This window comes from Balaenoptera physalus, assembly GCF_965194825.1.
Source record: "Balaenoptera physalus genome assembly, chromosome: X".
Taxonomy (NCBI): domain Eukaryota; kingdom Metazoa; phylum Chordata; class Mammalia; order Artiodactyla; family Balaenopteridae; genus Balaenoptera; species Balaenoptera physalus.
The window spans coordinates 60689180-60714750 of record NC_138903.1 but is presented as its reverse complement, the minus strand read 5'-3'; the positions used below and the strand labels follow the sequence as shown (position 1 = coordinate 60714750).

Genomic DNA, 25571 nt, shown 5'->3' with positions numbered 1-25571 from the left:
ACTGGGGTTGGCTGCGTGAACACAGCCTGAAGGGGGCTAGTGCGCCACAGCTAGCCAGGAGGGAGTTCAGGAAAAAGTCTGGAACCGCCTAAGAGGCAAGACACCATTGTTTCGGGGTGAGCAAGGAGAGGGGATTCGGAGCACCACCTAAATGAGCCCCAGAGACGGGCGCAAGCCACGGCTATCAGCGCGGACCCCAGAGACGGGCATGAAACACTAAGGCTGCGACTGCAGCCACCAAGAAGCCTCTGTGCAAGCACAAGTCACTATCCACACCTCCACTCCCAGAAGCCTGTGCAGCCCGCCACTGCCAGGGTCCCCTGATCCAGGGACAACTTCCTCGAGAGAACACACGGCGGGCCTCAGGCTGTTGTAATGTCACGCTGGCCTCTGCCACCGCAGGCTCACCACGCATTCTGTACCCCTCCCTCCCCCCGGCCTGAGTGAGCCAGAGCCCCCGAATCAGCTGCTACTTTAACCGTGTCCTGTCTGAGCGAAGAACAGACACCCTCAGGAGACGTACATGCAGAGGCAGGGCCAGATCCAAAGCTGTGCGAACAAAGAAGAGAAAGGGAAATCTCTCCCAGCAGCCTCAGGAGCAGTGGATTAAATCTCTACAATCTACTTGATGTACCCTGCATCTGTGGAATACCTGAATAGACAATGAATCATCCCAAAATTGAGGTGGTGGACTTTGGGAGCAACTGTAGACTTGGGGTTTGCTTTCTGCATCTAATTTATTTCTGGTTTTATGTTTACCTTAGTTTAGTATTTAGAGTTTATTATAATTGGTAGATTTGTTTATTGATTTGGTCGCTCTCTTCTTTTATTTTTTTTATATACAGATATATATATTTTTTTCCTTTTTCTCTTTTTGTGAGTGTGTATGTGTATGCTTCTTCGTGTGATTTTGTCTGTATAGCTTTGCTTTTACCATTTGTCCTAGGGTTCTGTCTGTCCGTTTTTGTTTGTTTTTTAGTATAGTTTTTAGTGCCTGTTATCATTGGTGGATTTGTTTTTTGGTTTGATTGCTCTCTTTCTTTCTTTCTTTTTTTATTACTTTTCAATTTTTAAAAAATAATTTTTAAAAATATTTTATTTTAATAACTTTCTTTTCCTCCCTCCCTCCCTCCCTTCCTTTCTTTTTTTCTCCCTTTTCTTCTGAGCCGTGTGGCTCACAGGGTATTGGTGCTCCGGCCGGGTGTCAGGCCTGTGCCTCTGAGGTGGGAGAGCCGAGTTCAGGACATTGGTCCATCAGACACCTACCGGCTCAATGTAATATCAAATGGCGAAAGCTCTCCCAGAGATCTCCACCTCAATGCTAACACCAGCTCCACTCAACGACCAGCAAGCTACAGGGCTGGACACCCTATGCCAAACAACTAGCAAGACAGGAACACAACCCCACCCATTAGCAGAGAGGCTGCCTAAAATCATAATAAGTTCACCACCACCTCAAAACACACCACTGGGTGCAGTCCTGCAACCCAGAAAGACAAGATCCAGCGTCATCCAGCAGAACACAGTCACCAGTCCCCTCCACCAGGAAGCCTAAACAACCCACTGAACCAACCTTAGCCACTGGGGGCAGACACCAAAAACAACAGGAACTACAAACCTACAGCCTGCGAAAAGGAGACCCCAAACACAGTTAAGTTAAGCAAAATGAGAAGACAGAGAAACACACAGCAGATGAAGGAGCAAGGTAAAAACCCACAAGACCACACAAATGAAGAGGAAATAGGCAGTCTACCTGAAAAAGAATTCAGAGTAATGATAGTAAAGATGACCCAAAATCTTGGAAACAGAATGGAGAAAATACAAGAAACGTTTAACGAGGATCCAGAAGAACTAAAGAGCAAAAAAACAATGATGAACAACACAGTAAATGAAATTTAAAATTCTCTAGAAGGAAACAATAGCAGAAAAACTGAGGCAGAAGAACGGATTAGTGACCTGGAAGATAAAATAGTGGAAATAACTACTGCAGAGCAAAATAAAGAAAAAAGAATGAAAAGAATTGAGGACAGTCTCAGAGATCTCTGGGACAACATTAAATGCACCAATATTCGAATTATAGGGGTCCCAGAAAAAGAAGAGAAAAAAAAAGGGACTGAGAAAATATCTGAAGACATTATAGTTGAAAACTTCCCTAGTATGGGAAAGGAAATAGTCAATCAAGTCCAGGAAGTGCAGAAAGTCCCATACAGGATAAACCCAAGGAGAAACACGCCAAGACACATATTAATCAAACTATCAAAAATTAAATACAAAGAAAAAAATATTAAAAGCAGCAAGGGAAAAACAACAAATAACATACAAGGGAATCCCCATAAGGTTAACAGCTGATCTTTCAGCAGAAACTCTGCAAGCCAGAAGGGAGTGGCAGGACATATATAAAGTGATGAAAGGGAAAAACCTACACCAAGATTACTCTACCCAGCAAGGATCTCATTCAGATTCGACAGGGAAATTAAAACCTTTACAAACAAGAAAAAGCTAAGAGAATTCAGCACCACCAAACCAGCTTTACAACAAATGCTAAAGGAACTTCTCTAGGCAGGAAACACAAGAGAAGGAAAAGACCTACAATAACAAACCCAAAACAATTAAGAAAATGGTAATAGGAACATACATATCGATAATTACCTTAAATGTAAATGGATTAAATGCTCCAACCAAAAGACATAGACTGGCGGAATGGATACAAAAACAAGACCCATATATATGCTGTCTACAAGAGACCCACTTCAGACCTAGGGACACATACAGACTGAAAGCGAGGGGATGGAAAAAGATATTCCATGCAAATGGAAGTCAAACGAAAGCTGGAGAAGCAATTCTCATATCAGACAAAATAGACTTTAAAATAAAGACTATTACAAGAGACGAAGAAGGACACTACATAATGATCAAGGGATCAATCCAAGAAGATATAACAAGTGTAAATATTTATGCACGCAACATAGGAGCACCTCAATACATAAGGCAAATGCTAACAGCCATAAAAGGGGAAATCGACAGTAACACAATCATAGTAGGGGACTTTAACACCCCACTTTCACCAATGGACAGATCATCCAAGATGAAAATAAATAAGGAAACATAAGCTTTAAATGATACATTAAAAAAGATGGACTTAATTGATATTTATAGGACATTCCATCCAAAAACAACAGAATACAGTTTCTTCAAAAGTGCTCAGGGAACATTCTCCAGGATACATCATATCTTGGGTCACAAATCAAGCCTTGGCAAATTTAAGAAAATGGAAATCGTATCAAGTATCTTTTCCGACCACAACGCTATGAGACTAGATATCAACTACAGAAAAAAAACTGTAAAAAAATACAAACACATGGAGGCTAAACAATACACCACTAAATAACCAAGAGATCACTGAAAAAATCAAAGAGGAAACAAAAAAATACCTAGAAACAAATGACAATGAATACACGCAACCCAAAACCTATGGGACGTAGCAAAAGCAGTTCTAAGAGGGAAGTTTATAGCAATACAATCCTACCTCAAGAAATAAGAAAAATCTCAAATAAACAACCTAAACTTACACCTAAAGCAATTAGAGAAAGAAGAACAAAAATACCCCAAAGTTAGCAGAAGGAAAGAAATCATAAAGAATAGATCAGAAACAAATGAAAAAGAAATGAAGGAAACAATAGCAAAGAGCAATAAAACTAAAAGCTGGTTCTTTGAGAAAATAAACAAAATTGATAAACCATTAGCCAGACTCATTAAGAAAAAAAGGGAGAAGACTCAAATCAATAGAATTAGAAATGAAAAAGGAGAAGTAACAACTGACACTGCAGAAATACAAAGGATCATGAGAGATTACTACAAGCAACTATATGCCAATGAGATGGACAAACTGGAAGAAATGGACAAATTCTTAGAAAAGCACAACCTTCCAAGACTGAACCAGGAAGAAATGGAAAATATAAACAGACCAATCACAACCACTGAAATTGAGACTGTGATTAAAAATCTTCCAACAAACAAAAGCCCAGGACCAGATGGCTTAACAGGCGAATTCTATCACACATTTAGAGAAGAGCTAACACCTATCCTTCTCAAACTCTTCCAAACTATAGCAGAGGGAGGAACACTCCCAAACTCATTCTACAAGGCCACCATCATCCTGATACCAAAACCAGACAAAGATGTGACAAAGAAAGAAAACTACAGGCCAATATCACTGATGAAAATAGATGCAAGAATCCTCAACAAAATACTAGCAAACAGAATCCAACAGCACATTAAAAGGATCATACACCATGATCAAGTGGGGTTTATCCCAGGAATTCAAGGATTCTTCAGTATATGCAAATCAATCAATGTGATAAACCATATTAACACACTGAAGGAGAAAAACCATATGATCATCTCAATCGATGCAGAGAAAGCTTTCAACAAAATTCAACACCATTTACGATAAAAACCCTCCAGAAAGTAGGCATAGAGGGAACTTACCTCAACATAATAAAGGCCATATATGACAAACCAACAGCCAACATCGTTCTCCATGGCGAAAAACTGAAATCATTTCCTCTAAGATCAGGAACAAGACAAGGTTGTCCACTCTCACCACTATTATTCAACATAGTTTTGGAAGTTTTAGCCACAGCAATCAGAGAAGAAAAAGAAATAAAGCGAATCCAAATCAGAAAAGAAGAAGTAAAGCTGTCACTGTTTGCAGATGACATGATACTATACATAGAAAATCCTAAAGATGCTACCAGAAATCTACTAGAGCTAATCAATGAATTTGGTAAAGTAGCAGGATACAAAATTAATGCACAGAAATCTCTTGCATTCTTATACACTAATGATGAAAAATCTGAAAGAGAAATTAAGGAAACACTCTCATTTACCATTGCAACAAAAAGAATAAAATACCTAGGAATAAACCTACCTAAGGAGACAAAAGACCTGTATGCAGAAAACTATAAGACACTGATGAAAGAAATTACAGATGATACAAACAGATGGAGAGATATACCATGTTCTTGGATTGGAAGAATCAACATTGTGAAAATGACTATACTACCCAAAGCAATCTACAGATTCAATGCAATCCCTATCAAACTACCAATGGTATTCTTCACAGAACTAGAACAAAAAATTTCACAGTTTGTATGGAAACACAAAAGACCCTGAATAGCCAAAGCAATCTTGAGAAAGAAAAACGGAGCTAGAGGAATCAGGCTCCCGGACTTCAGACTATATTACAAAGCTACAGTAATCAAGACAGTATGGTACTGGCACAAAAACAGAAATATAGATCAATGGAACAGGATAGAAAGTGCAGAGGTAAACCCACGCAAATATGGTCACCTTATTTTTGATAAAGGAGGCAAGAATATACAATGGAGAAAAGACAGCCTCTTCAATAAGTGGTGCTGGGAAAACTGGACAGCTACGTGTAAAAGAATGAAATTAGAACACTCCCTAACACCATATACAAAAATAAACTCAAAATGGATTAAAGACATAAATGTAAGGCCAGACACTATCAAACTCTTAGAGGAAAACCTAGGCAGAACACTCTATGACATAAATCACAGCAAGATCCTTTTTGACCCACCTCCTACAGAAATGGAAATAAAAACAAAAGTAAACAAATGGGACCGAATGAAACTTAAAAGCTTTTGCACAGCAAAGGAAAACCTAAACAAGACGAAAAGACAACCCTCAGAATGGGAGAAAATATTTGCAAATGAAGCAACTGACAAAGGATTAATCTCCAAAATTTACAAGCAGCTCATGCAGCTCAATATCAAAACAACAAACAGCCCAATCCAAAAATGGGCAGAAGACCTAAATAGACATTTCTCCAAAGATATACAGATTGCCAACAAACACATGAAAGGATGCTCAACATCACTAATCATTAGAGAAATGCAAATCAAAACTACAATGAGGTATCACCTCACACCAGTGAGAATGGCCCTCATCAGAAAATCTACAAACAATAAATGCTGGAGAGGGTGTGGAGAAAAGGGAACCCTCTTGCACTGTTGGTGGGAATGTAAATTGATATAGCCACTATGGAGAACAGTATGGAGGTTCCTTGAAAAACTAAAAATAGAGCTACCATACGACCCAGCAATCCCACTACTGGGCATATACCCTGAGAAAACCGTAATTCAAAAAGAGTCATGTACCACAATGTTCATTGCAGCTCTATTTACAGTAGCCAGGACATGGAAGCAACCTAAATGTCCATCATCGGATGAATGGATAAAGAAGATGTGGCACATATATACAATGGAATATTACTCAGCCATAAAAAGAAACGAAATTGAGTTATTTGTAGTGATGTGGATGGACCTAGAGTGTGCCATACAGAGTGAAGTAAGTCAGAAAGAGAAAAACAAATACCGTATGCTAACACATATATATGGAATCAAAAAAAAAAAAGGTTCTGAAGAACCTAGGGGCGGGACAGGAATAAAGACGCAGACATAGAGAATGGACTCGAGGACACGGGGAGTGGGAAGGGTAAGCTGGGATGAAGTGAGAGAGCGGCATGGACATATATACACTACCAAATGTAAAATGGATAGCTAGTGGGAAGCATCCACATAGCACAGGGAGATCAGCTCGATGCTTTGTGACCACCTAGACAGGTGGGATAAGGAGGGTAGAAGGGAGGGAGACGCAAGAGGGAAGAGATGTGGGGATATATGTATATGTATAGCTGATTCACTTTGTTATAAAGTAGAAACTAACACACCATTGTAAAGCAATTATACTCCAGTAAAGATGTTAAAAATATATATATATATCACTGGTGATGTTTTACATAGTGGTTTTAGTAAGGTGGGTAAAGACAGACTACAGAGAGTGTGAATCAGGTTCCTAGATTCAAAGTTAATCTTAGAAAATAAATTTTATTTCCATATGCCAAAAACAAAGTTAGAATATAAACTTTTAAAAGATTCTATTCTTGCTGGTTACATGAGTTTATTCAATAGTTTGTGAGAATTCAGCAAGGTATTCACTTATATGTACTTTTCTGTTTGTATATTACACTTTACTAAAAAGATTTTAAAATATCACTTCCAATAGAGTCAAATTACAAATTACCGAAGAATAGAACAAAAGATGTATAAGACGTCTACAAGGAAAATTACTGAGAGATATTAAAGAAGTCCTAAATAAGTGAGGAGATATACATAGATTTGGAAAACTTAATTTGACTTAAGAGAATAGAGTGCCCCAAAACAGACCAAGCTACATTTGGGCACTTAATAAATGACAGAATTGGCACTGCTCATCAGTGAGAAAAGTATGGACTTTTCAATAAATAGTGCTAGGACAAATGGGTATTTACATGGAAAACCAAAATTGGACCCCTACATCATTCTGTGTACAGAAAACAGTTGCAGGTGAATTAAAGACTTAAATGTGAAGGCAAAATTGTACAGCTTTTATTAGATAATAAAGAATATCTTCAAGAATATCTTGGCAGTACTGAAGGATTTCTTAAAGAAGACATAATATAAAGGAATCATAAATGAAAAGAGAGTGAAAAGACAAGCCAGAGATGAAGGAGAAGATATCTGCAAAACATGTGGGGGTGGGGAGGTTTGCAATAAATATAACTGAACAGTGACTAGAATCTACAGTATATAAAGAACTACGTTTTAAAATCAGTCAGAGACAGACACAATAGAAAAATGGGCAAGAATAGAACAGGCATTTTACAGAAAAGAAAATATACATGGCCAATAAACACATGAAAAAGTGATCAACCAGTCATCCAGGTAATGAAAATTAAAACCACGTGAAGTTTATCACTCCACACCCACTAGATTGGCAATTATTTAAAATTCTGACAGAACATGGGGAATATAACTACATGGGGAATGCTCAGCAACAGGACTCTCACACACTGGAATACTTTGGAAGACAGTTGGGTGTATATCTATGACCAAGTAATTCTAGGTATATACCTTAGAAAATTCTATGCCTCAGGATACATGAACAAGAATGTATTGTTGATAATAGCCAAAAACTGGAAACAACTGAAACTGTTGTTCCATCAACAGTAGAAAGAATAAATAGTGGTATAATCGTACCAATGGAAAACTATACTGAAATGGAAATAAAAGAACTACAGCTGTATGCAACATACGAACCTTTCACACACAATGTTGAATGGAAGATGTAAGACACAAAAGATTACATACAGTATGATTCCACTTATATAAAGTTTAAAAGTAAAGAAAATTATTGGGTTGGCCAAAAAGTTCGTTTGGGTTTTTGGTAAGATGTTATGGAAAAACCCGAACGATTTTTTTGGCCAACCCTATAAATTATGCTGTTTAGAGATGTATACACAGGTGGCACTACTATCAAGGAAAGCAAAGTAATTACTACCACAAGAGTTGGGAGTGGTTACCTCTAGAGGGAAGGGAGGGGATCGTGACCTGTGAGGGCTATACATGGGTGCTAGAAATGTTTTGTTTTTCAACCTAAGTGTAACTACATGGGTGTTCACTTTATAATTATCAATAAACTATATACATGATTTATGCAATTTTCTGTAGGTATGCTATATCTCACCAAAAAATGTATGAGTGAATCACATGTGTTGCTAAGCAGTGTAAACATTTTTGAGGAGCTTAACTCTAAAGGGAAGCAGATAGGGTAGCAGTTACAGGAGAATTCAGGATTGAAGGAATTTGTGTACATATGTTCACCAAAATACAGGTACAAGAATATTCATAGCAGCACTATTCATAATAGCTCCAACCTGGAAATTACCCAAATGCCCATCCAACAGTACAAAGAATAAATAAATTGTGGTATATTCACCAATGGAATATGTATAGTAATGAAAATGAATGAACTACAACTACATGCAATAATATGGATGAATCTCACAAGCATAATGTTGAGTTAGGGTTACTAGATTTAGCAAGAGAAAAAAAAATACAGGGCATCTAGTTAAATTTGAATTTCAGATAAATGATGAATCATTTTTAATATATATATATGCTCCATGCAAAATGATTCACTGTTTATCTGAAATTCAAATTTAACTGGGCATCCTGTATTTTCTTTGGCAACCTTACATTGGATGAAAGAAGTCAGACACAAAGGTTACCCTCTGGGGAAGACAGAGACTGGAAGTGGGCACAGTGGTAATTCTGGGATGCTTGTAATATTGTTTCTTGATCTGGGTGCTAGTTACATGGGTATATTCACGTTGTGAACATTCACCAAACTGTATAATTATGAATTGGGCAACTTTCTATATGTATATTATTCTTCAGTTGAATAATCTATCTGTTATCCATCTGTAATCTATTTATAATCTATCTGGCACTGATCTGAACATGTTTTATATTCAAAGTCACAACAAAAAGTAGGGATAAACTTAACAAGAAATGTACAGCACCCAAACTGACTAAAGGGAGAGAAATGCCTTGAATAGGTAATTTAATCCAGAATATAAATGGTCTATAAATATAAAAGTGTATTCAATTCACAAATAACTACAGAAATGAAAATGAGATACCACTTTTCACTTATCAAATTGGTAATAATACTTAGTAGAAAAGTGAAAAAACTTTAGAAAAATGAATAATCTCATGCCTTCATAGGAATTTTAAAAATGTAGATAGATTTTAGGAAGATGGTAGGTTAAAGACATCCCAGATCCCCTCTATTCCCAAGTCTGATCCATCTACTCTGTTCTTGAGCCAAGTAGGTATTGCAGTCAGCCAAGAGAATGAGGTCACAGGATGGGTCTGAGACCTGAGAATAAGGGGTGATGCAGGGTTTTTCATCTCTGGAACAGATGAGAGCTCTGGGCTACTGGCCTGGGGTCTGATGTAGGAGAGCCAAAGTGCAAGGATGGGAACACAGTTCCTGGTGAAGACTTGGCCTGCAGGACTCTATGAACTCCTAGGGGACAGGTGATATTACCGATGTGAGTGTGCCAGGTTTTCCTGGATCTGAAAATGCTGAGAAGAAACTGAAGAGTTGGATTGGGTCCTCCCTACCTTGAGACAAGGACAGCACCAGGGAACAAGAGTACAGACAGGCCCCTCTTGATGCCTCCCAAGAGTGTGACAAGCTGACTGACATGCCTGTTCCTACAGTCCTGGCTCATGGGCAGAAATCACTGTGGCTTTTCCACTCAACATAGCTGCTACAATGGAAGGCACCCCAGCATTAGACTTGAGCCCCAATGAGCAGACAAAGGAAAATAACGATACACGTTAAGGAGACCCAGAAGCCAATAAAAGAAACAAGCAGAACGCTTAGAATAGGCCTTTTATAAAATAGAGTTGCTGAAAGGAAGCAGACAACTTGAGCTTAAGAAAGATCTCTCAAGGAGATTAAAGTACAGCTTTACTTTCTGGAACTAAAAGAATTAGATACCATTTACCAAAACCAGTAGCAATTATCATTCCAAATATTAAAACACTAAAACTATTCCAATTAAAATCAGAAACTAGATTCCTCCCAAGGAAAGCAACTTTACAAGCCCAGGATGTGTCCTTCATCATGTTTCTTGCTAATAAACAAAAAATAAGAGGATTAAATAACAGGAATAAATATTGGCAAAGAGATAATTTTCTTTTTACTGATATGACTTTATACTAAGAAAATTTAAGACTTTAGTTTAAAAAAAGCTTAGAACAGAGCTATATGGATCAAGATGGATGAATCTCACAAACATAACACTGAGGAAAAAATCAGTGATGAAAAAACAAATACATTATGAAACCACTTATGAAAAGTTTAGAAACAGGCAAAATACCACTACATATCATTAAGGGATACAAGAATAAGGAAATTAATGGAAAAGATAAACACCACATTCAGAATGGTAGTTACATTTACACCTCAATCTGATGCAACCTGCCCTGATTCCTTACCACTCAACTGATCACCAAAAACCTCAGTGGACAAATCCGTTTCTTTTCAGTCCTCATCTTATGTAACCACTCTGAAACATTTGACACAGGTAACAATCCCTTCGTTCTAGAAACTCTTACTTTGGTTTTTTAACTACTACTATCCTGTGTCTCTTGAACCTCGTTAATTGGCTCCTTTACTCTTGACTCTTAAATATTAGTGCTCCTCACTAATATTTAGTGTTGGCTCTCTCAATATCTAGTCTTTCTCTACAAAACTCTTTCTGGGCAACCTCACCCATAGATTCCAAATATTTATCTCCAGCCCAGACGTTGCTTTTAAGTTCTAGTTCTGAATTTCCCCTTTCTTCCTGGACTTTTCTAATATGCATTCCAAATCTGACACATCCAAAATCAAACTCGTTATCTTTCTCTCTGCTGTCTTCTTCCTATATACCTGTGTCTTGCTTTCTCACTAGCTTCCCTTTCAGCTAATGGCATCTCCCACTTGATCTAAGACTCAATTGTGATTTTGTCATAAACTTCTTTGCCTCATAAATCAAATCTGACACTTGAGTACACCTCCTTCCTCCACCCCCAGTAATGCAATATGCAACAAAATTCTGATGAGCCATATCCACCCTCTGAAAATATCCTAGAGGGGCTAGCAACCTTCTTAGCTCTTGATAGCTAGAAAATTATTCCCTCTAACAGTGGGGGACTTGGCTTTGGGAATGATATTTTGTTAGCTAAAGAAAACTTAATTCCGCTGGTACAAGTCACATTCCCACAAGCCTCTTCCACCCTCAAAAATCTACCTCAAATGATGACAAGCACCCTAGCAAGCTCCTAGGGGGTCTTAGTTCATCTGAGCTTGTTTATAAATATCAGTAGGGCCCCTATATTCCTTATTAACCACCACTCAGAGCAAGTGAAACCACAGAAGATGGAATTAATAATTATTAAGAGGCTAATATATACTAGGAATTATGTTACATTTTTTACAATATGAGTTCACTTAATCCTCACATCTTTGTGGGGGTATATATTCAAATCCTATTATACAAATGAGGAAATTGAAGCTCTGAAGTTAAAAAAAGGAACCTGGAATGTAGGGGCAAAACTCTCTAATGAAACTGAGTTAAATTCCTTTGAGAGCTCCTAAAAGTCTTTGAAGATGCTGCCAAGTGAGAAAGCCAGCAGCCACTTCTTTTTTTTTTTTTTTTTACTGTATGATATCATTTATAAGTGGACATACAAAAAAAAATTGAACTCACAGAAACAGAGAGCAGAAAAGTGGTTGCCAGGGGCTTGGGGAAACAGGAAAAGGTTGGTAAAAAGGTACAAATTTTCAGTTATAAGATTAATAAGGTCTGAGAATCTAATGTATAGCATGGTGACTAAAATTGATTATACTGTATTGTATAATTGAAAGTTACCAAGAGTACAACTTAAATGTAGATACTCTCACCAAAAAAAAAGTGATCAATGTGTTAATTAACTCAAGGGGGGTAATCCTTTCACAATGTATAAATATATCAAATCATCACATTGTACACTTTAATATCTTACAATTTTATTTGTCAATTAAACCTCAATAAAGCTGAAAAATAAGGGTAATTATTTTGATAATCCAGACATTATATAAGGCACCTACTAAGTTCCTGCAATTGATTAGGCTGGAGAACACAGATATGAAAAATAGTGAGGCGGTAGAATTGGGAGAACTTTTTCACAAGTTCACACTTGTTCAAGCACAGAGAGATAGAAAAGAGAGATCTGAAATGATTTTATATTTCAAGCTTTTGTAATTAAGTCCAAACACACAAGGTGGTACAATATATTAAATTGATATTTAGAAAAAGAAACAAACTTTGGAGAACTGGTAATGTGTTCAGATTTAAACATTCTGAACTAGTGAGAAAACTAGTCTAAAAGGAAAGTTTCATTATGGTTAAGAAGTTCAGAGAAGCAGTTAAGGCAGGAGATTTAGGTATATTATTTATCACCATACATAGAATTATAATACAGAAATTAGTTTAAAATTCTGAGAGTGGATAAGAAAGATAAGATGTAAGATTAGATTGAAAAGTTTTGTGTGGTATCTCACAGGGACCGATAATTAATTGTTCAAGTCAGTTACATTAACTCCAATCAGCAAATATATTATACAGTCATTCTGTGCCAGGTACCATTCTAAGTTTTTGAGGATACAATGGTAAAAAATATAGACTCACTGCCTTTCCTCTAAGAGCCTATAGGATTCTTTGAGAACAGATCTTTATATCCATGATTAATAGTTTCCTATTACCTAGAACATATAATTTCAACTCCTACTTTTGGCATTTAATTATCTAAATGACTTGAATGAATCATTATTTACTGCTAATAGGCACATATACTTTTTGTTTACTCAGTGTAGTTTGACCCTTCTTCTGGAAACAGCACATTTTACTTAAAATTATTCTCTCCCCAACCCTCAATCTATGGGTTTACTTGGAGAGAGGGTGGAGTATTTGACCCCACCTGTAGTTCAGAGTGGGCATGTGACTAAAAGCCAGCCCATCTGAGCCTTTTATATCAAAGACCACAGTTCAGAAGGGGACAATTGGCCCTAATCACACCATCCAGACCTGAAGAGACTTCTGGAGAAGGACAGTAATGTTGGAGGAGGTCATGGTGTAATGGGGAAGAACAAATCTGATTCCATAACGGATCTGTTTCTTTTACTTTAACCTTTGTATTCTATTGCTTTTGCTACAAGTTAAGAATGTTGCTTATAGCCTGAAATATACAGGATAGCCCATTCTCAAGGCTCTGCCCTTTAAAGATGTAACACTTTTCCATTCATACAGAAATAAAATGTTGCAGAACAGAGAATACATACCATTTGTCTTATTGGAGGTTTATAGGAACACTGTGACCAGACCTACTTAGACAGCTGCAGGATCAATGGATTCTGGCACCAAGAAGTGTGTAGCAACAACCGTACACACACACCCCTTTTAGTATAAGAGAAGCTTGAATTCTAACTCCGGGAAGATGGTTCTTTGGGATACTAGTCCACCATCTTCTTGATCTGCTGGCTTTCCGAATAAAGTCACTATTCTTTGCCCCAGCAATGCATCTCTCTATTTATTGGCCTGTTGTGCAGCGAGCAGTTCAAGCTTGGACTCGGTAATACTAGAGAGGATATTACCACAGATTGACCCAAGAAATGGACCTGGGCATTTGGGGGCTCCTCATCCCCTTCCCTGTCCTTGGAACTTATGTGCTGTCCACCATTCCCACAGCTAGAGCCATTTTCAAGAATGCAGCCTTGAGAGAGTAAGGTCATATTGAGACCATATGGACAGTGTACATGACTAAACTCAGTTAAGCCTCTATATAAACGTTAAGATTCTGGTGGGCAGGTGTGGAGAGCCACTTGTCTTGCAGCTGCCCAACACAAGCCTCATGTTAAGTTCCCTTGCTTATTAAATCTGCCACCTACCAATCTGGAATGACCCAGCAGCCACTTCTGAATCTATCACTGGTGGATCAGAAATGGCAAAATTCGTGAGAGACTGAAAGCAGATGAATCGGACTAACAGAAGAAAAAATATACAGGAGAGAACTGCTATGAAAAGGTGGCACCAACTCTAAGGGTAGTGTAGACTTGAAGGTAGTGGATCCAGCAAACAAGAGGGAGCCTTGGGACAACAATCAAGGTAATTGGTTGTAGTACCAGAGTAGGAGTAAGCCATTGGGCTAGTAGCCAATGATATGGCAGGAATAAGTCCAAACACAAACATAAAAACATGTAGAATAAAACCCTCTGTTAAAAGAGAACATCCGATTGGGTATGAATGAATGAATGAATGAATGAATTTCAAGATACATTGTTTCAATTAAGGGATGCAAAAAGACATACCAAGCAAGGGCTAACAAAGAGAAAGTAGGTGAAGAAATATTAATCAGACAAAATAGATATAATCATCTAAGAAGATATATGCCATGACACTTTATGCAGCTAGCAACATAGCTTAAAAATATATAATACATAAAGAAATACAAGGAGAAATTGACAAATCCTTGGTCATAATGTAAGAAAATAGCATATTAAGTAAATAACAAGACAGGACATGGAGACTCTGAATAATACAATTAATGAGTTTATCTAATAGGTATACATAGAACTATATACCTAACAGAAAACACACTCTTTTCAAATATACATGGAATATTAACAAAGCTCAAACAAGAGTCAGACAAAATTTCAAAAAACAGAAATCACACACATTCATTGATCATAATGCAATAAATCAGAAATTAACAACAAAAGAATACACAGAGACACCTACTACCTAACTCTTAGGTTAAAGAGGAAATTAAAAAGGAAATCTCCTATTTAAAAATGAACAGTTAGAGTACTATTTCTCAAAATTATACGATTATATCCAAGTGGTACTTAGAGGAAAATGTATAGTTTTAAATAGATCTTTTGGGACTTCTCTGGTGGCGTAGTGGTTAAGAATCCGCCTGCCCATGCAGGGGACACGGGTTCGATCCCTGGTCTGGGAAGATCCCACATGCCGTGGAGCAACTAAGCCCATGTGCCACAACTACTGTGCCTGTGCTCTAGAGCCTGCGAGCCACAGCGACTGAGCCCGCGTGCTGCAACTACTGAAGCCCGTGTGCCTAGAGCCCGTGCTCTGCAACAAGAGAAGCCACCACAATGAGAAGTCTGCGCACCGCAACGAAGAGTAGCCCCCGCTCGCCGCAACTAGAGAAAGCCTGCACACAGCAACGAAGACCAGACGCGGCCAAAAATAAATTTAAAAAATATATATACATACATATATATATAAACTTGGCAAAATCTTCGAACCAAAATAAGGAGAGCATACATACAAAAAAAAGTTATAGGTTACTCTCTCATAGGAACAGATATATAAATGTCCTAAATTGGAAACTAGTACGTGAATCCTGCAATGTACAGAAAGAGTAATTTATCATGATCAATTGGGGATGATTCAATGACAGAAAATTTATTTTTACAATTTATTCTATCAATAGGTTGAAAAAAAGAAAAACTACACGTTCATTAATTCCCAATCAATGATAAAATTCAATACTCATTTCTTATTTTAAAAATATACAATTCTTAGCAAACTAGGACTAAAAGGTCACTTCCTTAAGTTGATAAAGGCTATCTGCCAGTAGATTAAGGTGAAACACTAGCAATGTTCTGGTTAGAGCAAAAAAAAGAAAAAAAAAGATGAGAATGGTTACTATCATTGGTACTATTCAACCTTACACTGAAAAAGATATGAAAAGAAATAAGATATAAATGTTGGAAAGGAAGAGGCCAAAGTATGTACTTGAAAATAATGTGAATACCTACCTAGGAAATCCAAGAAACACAACTGACAAATTATGAGAAACTAAGAATGCAATTCAGCCATGTGGTTAGATATAAGACGGAAATTTGAAAATTAATACTTTTCTTAAACAGGATTAGAAAATAAAAATAGAAAAAGAGGTATTCAAAATAGCAACAAAAACTATAATATTCCAGAATAGGCCTACCAGGATATGTGGTGTAAGAATTACATTAAGGGGGCTTCCCTGGTGGCGCAGTGGTTGAGAATCTGCCTGCCAATGCAGAGGACACAGGTTCGAGCCCTGGTCTGGGAAGATCCCACATGCCGCGGAGCAACTAGGCCCGTGAGCCATAACTACTGAGTCTGCGTGTTTGGAGCTTGTGCTCCACAACAAGAGAGGCCGCGACAGTGAGAGGCCCACGCACCGCAATGAAGAGTGGCCCCCGCTCACGGCAACTACAGAAAGCCCTCGCACAGAAACGGAGACCCAACACAGCCAAAAATAAATAAATTAATTAATTAAAAAAAAAAAAAGATCACGGTCCTTAAAATGATATATTAAAAAAAAAAAGAATTACATTAAGAAAACTACGAAGCTTACTGAAAGACATAAAAGAAGACTTGAATAAATGCGGAGAGATCATGCTCATGGATGGGTAGGCTCAGTTATACTTAATCTATAAGCTGAATTTAAGTTCTCAATAAAAATCCCAAAAATATTTTTCATAGAACCTGACAACTTGATTCTAAAATTCACCTGGACAAGAAAATAATCAAAACAGTTCTGATAAAAGAAAAGTGAGGTGAAACTTGCCCTCCCAGAGATTAAAATATACTGTGATGAACTGTATTTATTAAAAGGTTTGGGACTTCCCTGGTGGTGCAGTGGTTAAGAATCCGCCTGCCAATGCAGGGGACACGGGTTCGAGCCCTGGTCCGGGAAGATCCCACATGCCACGGAGCAACTAAGCCCACGCGCTACAACTACTGAGCCTGCACTCTAGAGCCCATGAGCCACAACTACTGAGCCTGCGTGCCACAGCTACTGAAGCCCGTGCGCCTAGAGCCCGTGCTCCGCAACAAGAGAAGCCACCGCAATGCGAAGCCCGTGCACCACAACGAAGAGTAGCCCCCACTCGCAGCAACTAGAGAAAGCCTTCATGCAGCAACAAAGACCCAACACAGCCAAAAATAAATAAATAAATAATAAATAAATTTAAAAAGAAAATAATAAAAAAATAAATAAAAGGTTTAAGAATAAACAAATTCACTAATAGGGCAGAATAGTGTCCAGAAATAGACACACACACATATGGTCAACTCAATACACCAAGATACTAAGTCAATTCAGTAGGTAAAGGACCTTATTTTTAATAAATGGTGCTAGAAGAACTGGATATTCATGGGGGGGTGGAGGATGATCTTCAACCCCTATCTCACTTTATAACCAAAAACTAATTCAAGATAGATCATACAACTAATGTAAAAGCTAAAACTATAAAGCTTCAAGTAGAAAACATAGGAAATTATCCTCATCACTTTGGGTATGCAAAGGTTTCTTGGACAGGATACCAAAAGCTCTAAGCATTAAAGAAAAAAAATGATAAACTGAACTTCATCAAAATTAAAATTTTTGTGCAAATCAAAACTACAATGAGATACCACCTCACACTGGTCAGAATGGCCATCATTAAAGAGTCTACAAATAATAAATGCTGGAGAGGGTGTGGAGAAAAGGGAACCCTCCTACACTGTTGGTACAAATGTAAGTTGGTGCAGCCACTATGGAAAACAGTATGGAGGTTCCTCAAAAAACTAAAAGTAGAGTTGCCATATGATCCAGCAATCCCACTCCTGGGCATATATCCAGACAAAACTATAATTCAAAAAGATACATGCACCCCTATGTCCATAGCAGCACTATTCACAATATCCAAGACATGGAAACAACCTAAATGTCCATCAACAGATGAATGGATAAAGAAGATGTGGTACATATACAACTGAATACTACTCAGCCATAAAAAAGAATGAAATAATGCCATTTGCAGCAACATGGATGAGCCTAGAGATTATCATACTAAGCGAAGTAAGTCAGAAAGAGAAAGACAAATAACCATATGATATCACTTATATGTGGAATCTAAAATACGACACAAATGAACATACCTATGAAAGAGAAACAGACTCACAGACATAGAGAACAGACTTGTGGTTGCCAAGGGGGAGGAGGGAGTAGGGGAGGGAAGGATTGGGAGTTTGGGATTAGTAGATGTAAACTATTATATTAAACAACAAGGTCCTACTGTATAGCACACTATAGTCAATATCCTATGATAAACCATAATGGAAAAGAATATGAAAAAGAATATATATATGTATAAACTGAGTCAGTTTGCTGTACAGCAAAAATTAACACAACATTGTAAATCAACTATACTTTAATAAAATTTTTTAAAAAGGCTATGATGGGGAATTCCCTGGTGGTCTAGTAGTTAGGACTCAGTGCTTTCACTGCCGTGGCCCAGGTTCAGTCCTTGGTCTGGGAACTAAGATCCCACAAGCTGCGTGGTGCAGCAAAACAAAACAAAACAAAAACAAACAACAAAAAACTATGATGAGATGTATTTGACGCCCACTAGAATGTCTAAGACAACATCTTTATTTATGAAGCTGTGATAAGATGGAACTTTCAATAACATTGCTGGAGTATAAAACAGTACAAACCATATTACAGAACTGTTAGGCACTTTCTTATAAAATTAAGCATATATCTACCTCTTCCACTCCTAGGTAATTACCCAAGAGAAATGAAAATGTTATGTTAACAAAAAGACCTGTACACGAATGTTCAGGGCAGCCTTATTCATAGTAGCTAAAAACTGGAAATAACCCTAATTTCCATCAATAGGAAAACTGAAGAACAAATAGTGGTATAATCATATAATGGAATACTACTCAGCAGTACAAAGGAACACATTATTAATCAAAGCAAGAACATGAAAAAAATCTGCCCAAAAAATCTTAAGTTGAGCAAAAGAAGCCAGCCACATGAAAAAATTATATGATTCCATTTATATGAAGTCTAAGAACATGTAAAATTAACCTATGGTGATAGAAGTCAGAAAGTGGTTGCTTAAAGTGTAATGTGGGAAGGGTGGATTGACTGGAAAGAGCACAAGAGAACTTTCTAGGGGAGATGGAAATGTTTTTTATCAGGTTTTGGTTGGTAGTTACATGAGGGCATACAACTATCAAAACTCAAGAAATTGAGCATTGAAAATATGTGCATTTTATTGCGTATAAACTTTACCTCAAGAAAAAAGTATATAGGAAGAAATACACACATAAGACATGAATCGAAAGATTAACAAAGTTAAAAAATGAGACTAAGAAAAATATATGCAACAAGGGATTAATATCTAGAATACAGAAACAACTCTTAAAGTCAACAGGAAAAATAACAAGAAAAACAAGAAAAAGTCAACCTGAAACAAAAAAACCAAATCAAAACAAAGGGTATGAGCAGAGAATTCACAGAAATGGAAAGAGAAATGGCCAGTAACACAAAAAGATGCTTAATTTCATAAGTAATTGGGGAAATACAAGTTCTAAAAAAATAACATGCAATGTTCAAGATAGGGGAAAATAAAAAAGGTCAATAATATCCAATATTGTCAACGGTACAGTGAAACATAGTCTCACATATTGTAGGTATGTGCATACTGGGACAGACATTTTAGAGGACAATATTTAGCAGTATTTAAAAATCTGAAATGTGCACACCCTTCAAACTAGCAATTCCTCTTCCACGTATATAATCTAGAGAATACTCTCACTTGTATATCACATACAAGGCTATTGACTGAGGCATCATTTTACAATAGCCAGGAACTGAACAACCTAAATGTCAGTCAAAACAGGAATAGTTAAACAAACAAGGTAGACTTTGTATACTGTGGGATCCTAAATAGCAGTTGTAAAAATGAGGTAGACTTATATACTAATACAAAAAGATTTCAAACATATATTGCTGAGATAAAAGCAAGCTGAAAAACAATATATGCAGTATGATAGCATCTATCTTTAAAAACAACAGGAAACACCAATAAAAATATATACACAGAAAAACATCTTGAATGCTACCCACCAGGCAGGTAAAAGTAGTTACCTCTAGATTAGGATCAGGTGGTAAATCAAGGGGGATTTTATCTTCATCCATATTGCTTATGTTTGTATACCAGGAATTGATTCATGTATTACTTGTGTAATTAAAAGGAGATAAATTGATTTAGCAATGCCAAAATTTTAAAAGGCATATAACAAATGTATTACTAAATGTGCATATATATATATATATATATATACGTATATAGAAAAATATCTGGTGATGATAAACACCCAACTTAATAGCCATGGTCAAACAAGATCCTGGCTGAAAACTTAAAAGGAAGATCTGGGGAGTGAAATGTCCACTGGGGACTTTATTTAATTTAATTTATTTTTTTAACATCTTTATTGGCGTATAATTGCTTTACACTGTTGTATTAGTTTCTGCTGTATAACAAAGTGAATCAGCTATATGTATACATATATCCCCATATCCCCTCCCTCTTGCGTCTCCCTCCCACCGTCCCTATCCTACCTCTAGTCCACTAGGGACTTTAAAAAGCTCTGATATATTACTGGAGAAAGCCATGTGCATGCTCAGGAAAGCCCTAAACATGTCAGTAAAGACCTAGAAGGCCCTCATCTTGTACCTCTGGCTGACTCTGAGACCCTGCTCAAGAAGTAAAGACTAAGACAGAGTTGTAAAGAACCTTAGCATTGAAGGTAAGCCGCAACACAAACTCAGAGCCCTAGGCAAATGCTGGAAGAGTTATAGGTTCAAGGCATTTAAGGAAATGAGACCAATCACTAGCTAACTACTAAAGGAACTGAGCAGACACTTCTGTGACCACAAACTATAGGGAGTTGTAGAATTAGTCCAGTGAAGTCATTAAAGGTATAAAAACAGCAAGTTAGATTTATTTTAGGAATACAAGATGGTTTAGCATCCAAAAAGCAATTAATGCAATATACCAACAGAAGAACCAAAATAATGTGATCATGTCAATAGATGATGAAAAAACATTTGACAAATTCATGATAAAAACACTCAATGAACTAGGTATAGAAGGGAATTTCCTCAACCTGGTAGGGGCATCTGTGAAAAACCCACAGCTAACATCATACTTAATAGTAAAAGACTGAATGCTTTTCCCCTAAGATCAGGAACAAGACAACAACATCCACTCACGCCACTTTTATTCAACACTGTACTGGAGGTTCTCAGCAAGCTTGCAGGCACAAGATCAATATACAAAGCTCAATAAATAATTTGAAAATGAAATTAAGTAAAAACAATTCCATTTACAAAAGCATTGAAAAGAATAAAATATTTAGGAATAAATTTAACAAAAGAAGTGTAAAACTTGTACTCTGAAAATTAAAAAAAATTCTATTGAAAGATATTAAAGAAGACCTAAATAAATGGAAAGACATCTGATGTTTATGAATTGAAGGACCTGAAAGAACTGAAAGATGCCAACACTCCCTAAATTGATCTACAGATTCAACACAATCCCTGTGAAAATCCCAGCTGGCTTCTTTGCAGAATATGACAAGCTGACCCTAACAGTCATATGAAAATGCAAAGGACCCAGAACAGCCAAAACAATCTTGAAAAAGAACAAAGTTGGAGCCCTCACACTTTCCCATTTCAAAATTTATTACAAAGCTACAGTAATGAGGACAGTGTAGTAATGGCATAAGGATACACATATAGATCAATGGAATAGAATTGAGAGTCCAATTGCTTCTTAACAAGGATGCCAAGACAATTCAATGGGTAAAGAATAGTCTTTTCAACAAATGATGCTGGGATAACTGAATATCTACATGCAAAAGATTAAAGTTTGGACTGCCACTTTACACTATATACAAAAATGAACTCGAAATGGATCTCCGACCTATATTTAACATTGAAAACTATAAAACTCTTAGAAGAAAACAGAGACGTAAATCTTTGTGACCTTGGATTAGGCAATGATTTTTTAGATATGATGCCAAACACCAAGCAACAAGAGAAAAAACAGATGAATAGAATTCATCTAAAAATTTTAAATGTGTGCTTCAAAGGACACCATCAATAAAGTAAAAAAGCAACCTAAAGAATGGAAGAAAACATTTGCAAAGCATATAACTGATATGGGGCTAGTATCCAGAATGTGTAAAGAACACACACAACTCAACAATAAAAAGATAAATAACCCAATTTAAAAAATGGGCAATGAATCTGAATGGACATTTTTCCAAAGAAGATAACACGAATTGCCAAGAAGCGCATGAAACATTATTAGCCATCAGGGAAATGCAAACCAAAACCACAACGAGGTACCACTTCATACTCACTAGGATGGCTATAATTAAGACATAATAAAACTAAGAATATGGAGAAATTACAATCCTTTATATATTGCTGGTAAGAAGGTAGAATGGTACAGTTGCTATGAAAAACAGTCTGACAGTTCTTCAAAAAGTTAAACATAGAGTTATCATTTGACTGAGCAATTCCACTTAGGTATATACCCAAGAGAAATAAAAACACACATCCACACGAAAACTTGTACATCAGTGCTCATAGCAGCATTACTAATAAAAACCAAAAGTGGAAACAACCCAAATGTCCATCAACAAATGAATGGATAAATAAAAACTTAATATATTCATGTAGTGGAATATTGTTTGGCAATAAAAAGGAATGAAGTACTGATACATGTTACAACATGGATGAACCTTGAAAAGATGTTGAAAGAATCCAGTCACAAAAGATCACATATTGTATGATTACACTTATATGAAATGTCCAGAACAGGCAAATCCATAAAGACAGAAGGATTAGTCACTGCCTGGAGGTGGGGTGGCGGGGTCTGGACAATGGAAAAAAATGAGTGACTGCTAATGGGTATAGGTTTCTTTTGGGGGTGATGAAAATATTCTAAAATTTATTGCAGTGATAGTTGTACAACTTTGTGAATATACTAAAAAATCACTGAATTGTACACTTTAAAAAAGTGGGTTTTATGGTATATTAATTACATATTAATTTTTTAAAAAAGAAATTTAAACAGCTACCATATGACCCACGTATAACACTCCTAGGTTATACCTAAAGGACTGAGGCATCATTTTGTCCACACAAAAACTTATATATAGATGTTCACAGAGCACTATTCAAAATAGTCAAATTGGATACAACTGATGAATGGGCAGACAAAATGTTGTATATCTGTACAATGGAATATGATTTAGCAATAAAATGAAGTAATGATACACACTGCAACATGGATGATCCTTGAAAACCTTATGTTAAGTGAAATAAGACAGTCACAAAAGACAATAAATTATATGATTCCATTTGTATGAAATATAGGTTAGTGGTTGCCTAGGGCTAGAAAAGGGGGTTGGGATGGGGAGTGACTGCTAATGGGTATGAGTTTCTTTTTGGAGGTGATGAAAATGTTCTAAAATTAGATTGTGGTGATGGTTGCACAACTCTGAATATACAAAAGTCCATTGAAATGTACAGTTTAAATGGGTGAATTTTATGGAATGTGAATTATCTCAATAAAGCTGTTAAAAAAAACTCAGAGGGCTTCCCTGGTGGCACAGTGGTTAAGAATCCGCCTGCCAACGCAGGAGACATGGGTTCGAGCCCTGGTCTGGGAAGATCCCACTTGCGGCAGAGCAACTAAGCCCGTGTGCCACAACTACTGAGCCTGAGTGCCTAGAGCCGTGCTCCACAACAAGAGAAGCCACTGCAATGAGAAGCCTGCACACCGCAATGAAGAGTAGTCCCTGCTTGTCGCAACTAGAGGAAGCCTGCGTGCAGCAACGAAGACCCAACACAGCCAAAAATAAATAAATAAAATAAATAAATTAAAAAAAAAACCTCAGACTGTACACCTAAAATAAGATAGAGGAGGCAAAAGAACCTTTAAAAATAGTTTTGGGCTTCCCTGGTGGCGCAGTGGTTGAGAATCTGCCTGCCAATGCAGGGGACACGGGTTTGAGCCCTGGTCTGGGAGGATCCCACATGCCACGGAGCAACTAGGCCCGTGAGCCACAACTACTGAGCCTGCGCTACTGGAGCCTGTGCTCCGCAACAAGAGAGGCCGCAATAGAGGCCCGCGCACCGCGATGAAGAGTGGCCCCCGCTTGCTGCAACTAGAGAAAGCCCTCACACAGAAACGAAGACCCAACACAGCCAAAAATAAATAAATAAATAAATAAATAAATTAATTAATTAATTAAAAAAAATAGTCTTAAGAAGGATAAATCTCAAAGTACAAACATAGAACAAAAAGGGCACTTTTAAATACATTCAGAACAAAAAGCTGAATGAGGAAGAAATAGGTCTCTGCCCTGTGCCAGCAGTATAATAATGATAAATGACAAAGAGGTAAAATTCCTCAATTACTATTTCTGCTTCTGCCTTCTCAGTTCCCAAGAGGGAACTGAAGCCCAATATGAGTAAAGAACTCATTGTAGTAAGGTAGTAAGCAAGAACTCAACTACTTTAATAAGAGTTCAAATGTCTTGGACCAGATGAATTATAGCTGAGGGAACTGAGAGTAATTTCAAACAAGAACACTGAAGCTATGTCAATGATATTTGAAGAATCACAGAGAAGGATGTTCCGGAAGACTGGGCAGATGTAATTTCAATTTTCAAAAAAAGAGAGGTAAGTTAATTCCATAAATTACAAACCAGTCAGTTTGATATAAGTCTTCTAGATTATTATAGGGATGGCTTGCAAGAACCTAGAAATGGAAGAATAAGCACTAGAAGCCAGCTTGAATTCACTTAGAAAAAGTCAATTTAGGCTAATCTTTATTTCTTTTTTGTACCATTACTAAGCTGGTAGCTATGAAAAATATGGTAGACATATCATATATCTGGACATTAGCAACGCATTTGACAAAATCTTTTATGAGATCCTTAAGTACAAAATTGAGAAATGGGAGCTGGTTGTTAATTTTTGTTAGCTAGATTAATAACTGCTTGAAAGACCATTCCCAAAGCATGCAGATTACCAGGTCATTATCATGCTAGACGCAGGTTTCTAATAGCATATACCATGGGGTTCTCCTAGCCTTAGGAGCTTCATCGTTTATATCCAACCACTTAAATGAAGATATGGAAACCATGCTGATGAGGTTTATAAGTGACAACATCTGGGAAGGAGAGTGAATACTTGGGATGACAG

The 25571-nt window shown here is 37.0% G+C and overlaps 1 protein-coding gene across 3 annotated transcripts in view; it reads right to left on the bottom strand.

Annotated features, from left to right (window-relative positions):
* Positions 1-25571, bottom strand: part of KIF4A (kinesin family member 4A) — a 124900-nt gene that overhangs the window by 89716 nt on the left and 9613 nt on the right. The window lies entirely within an intron of this gene.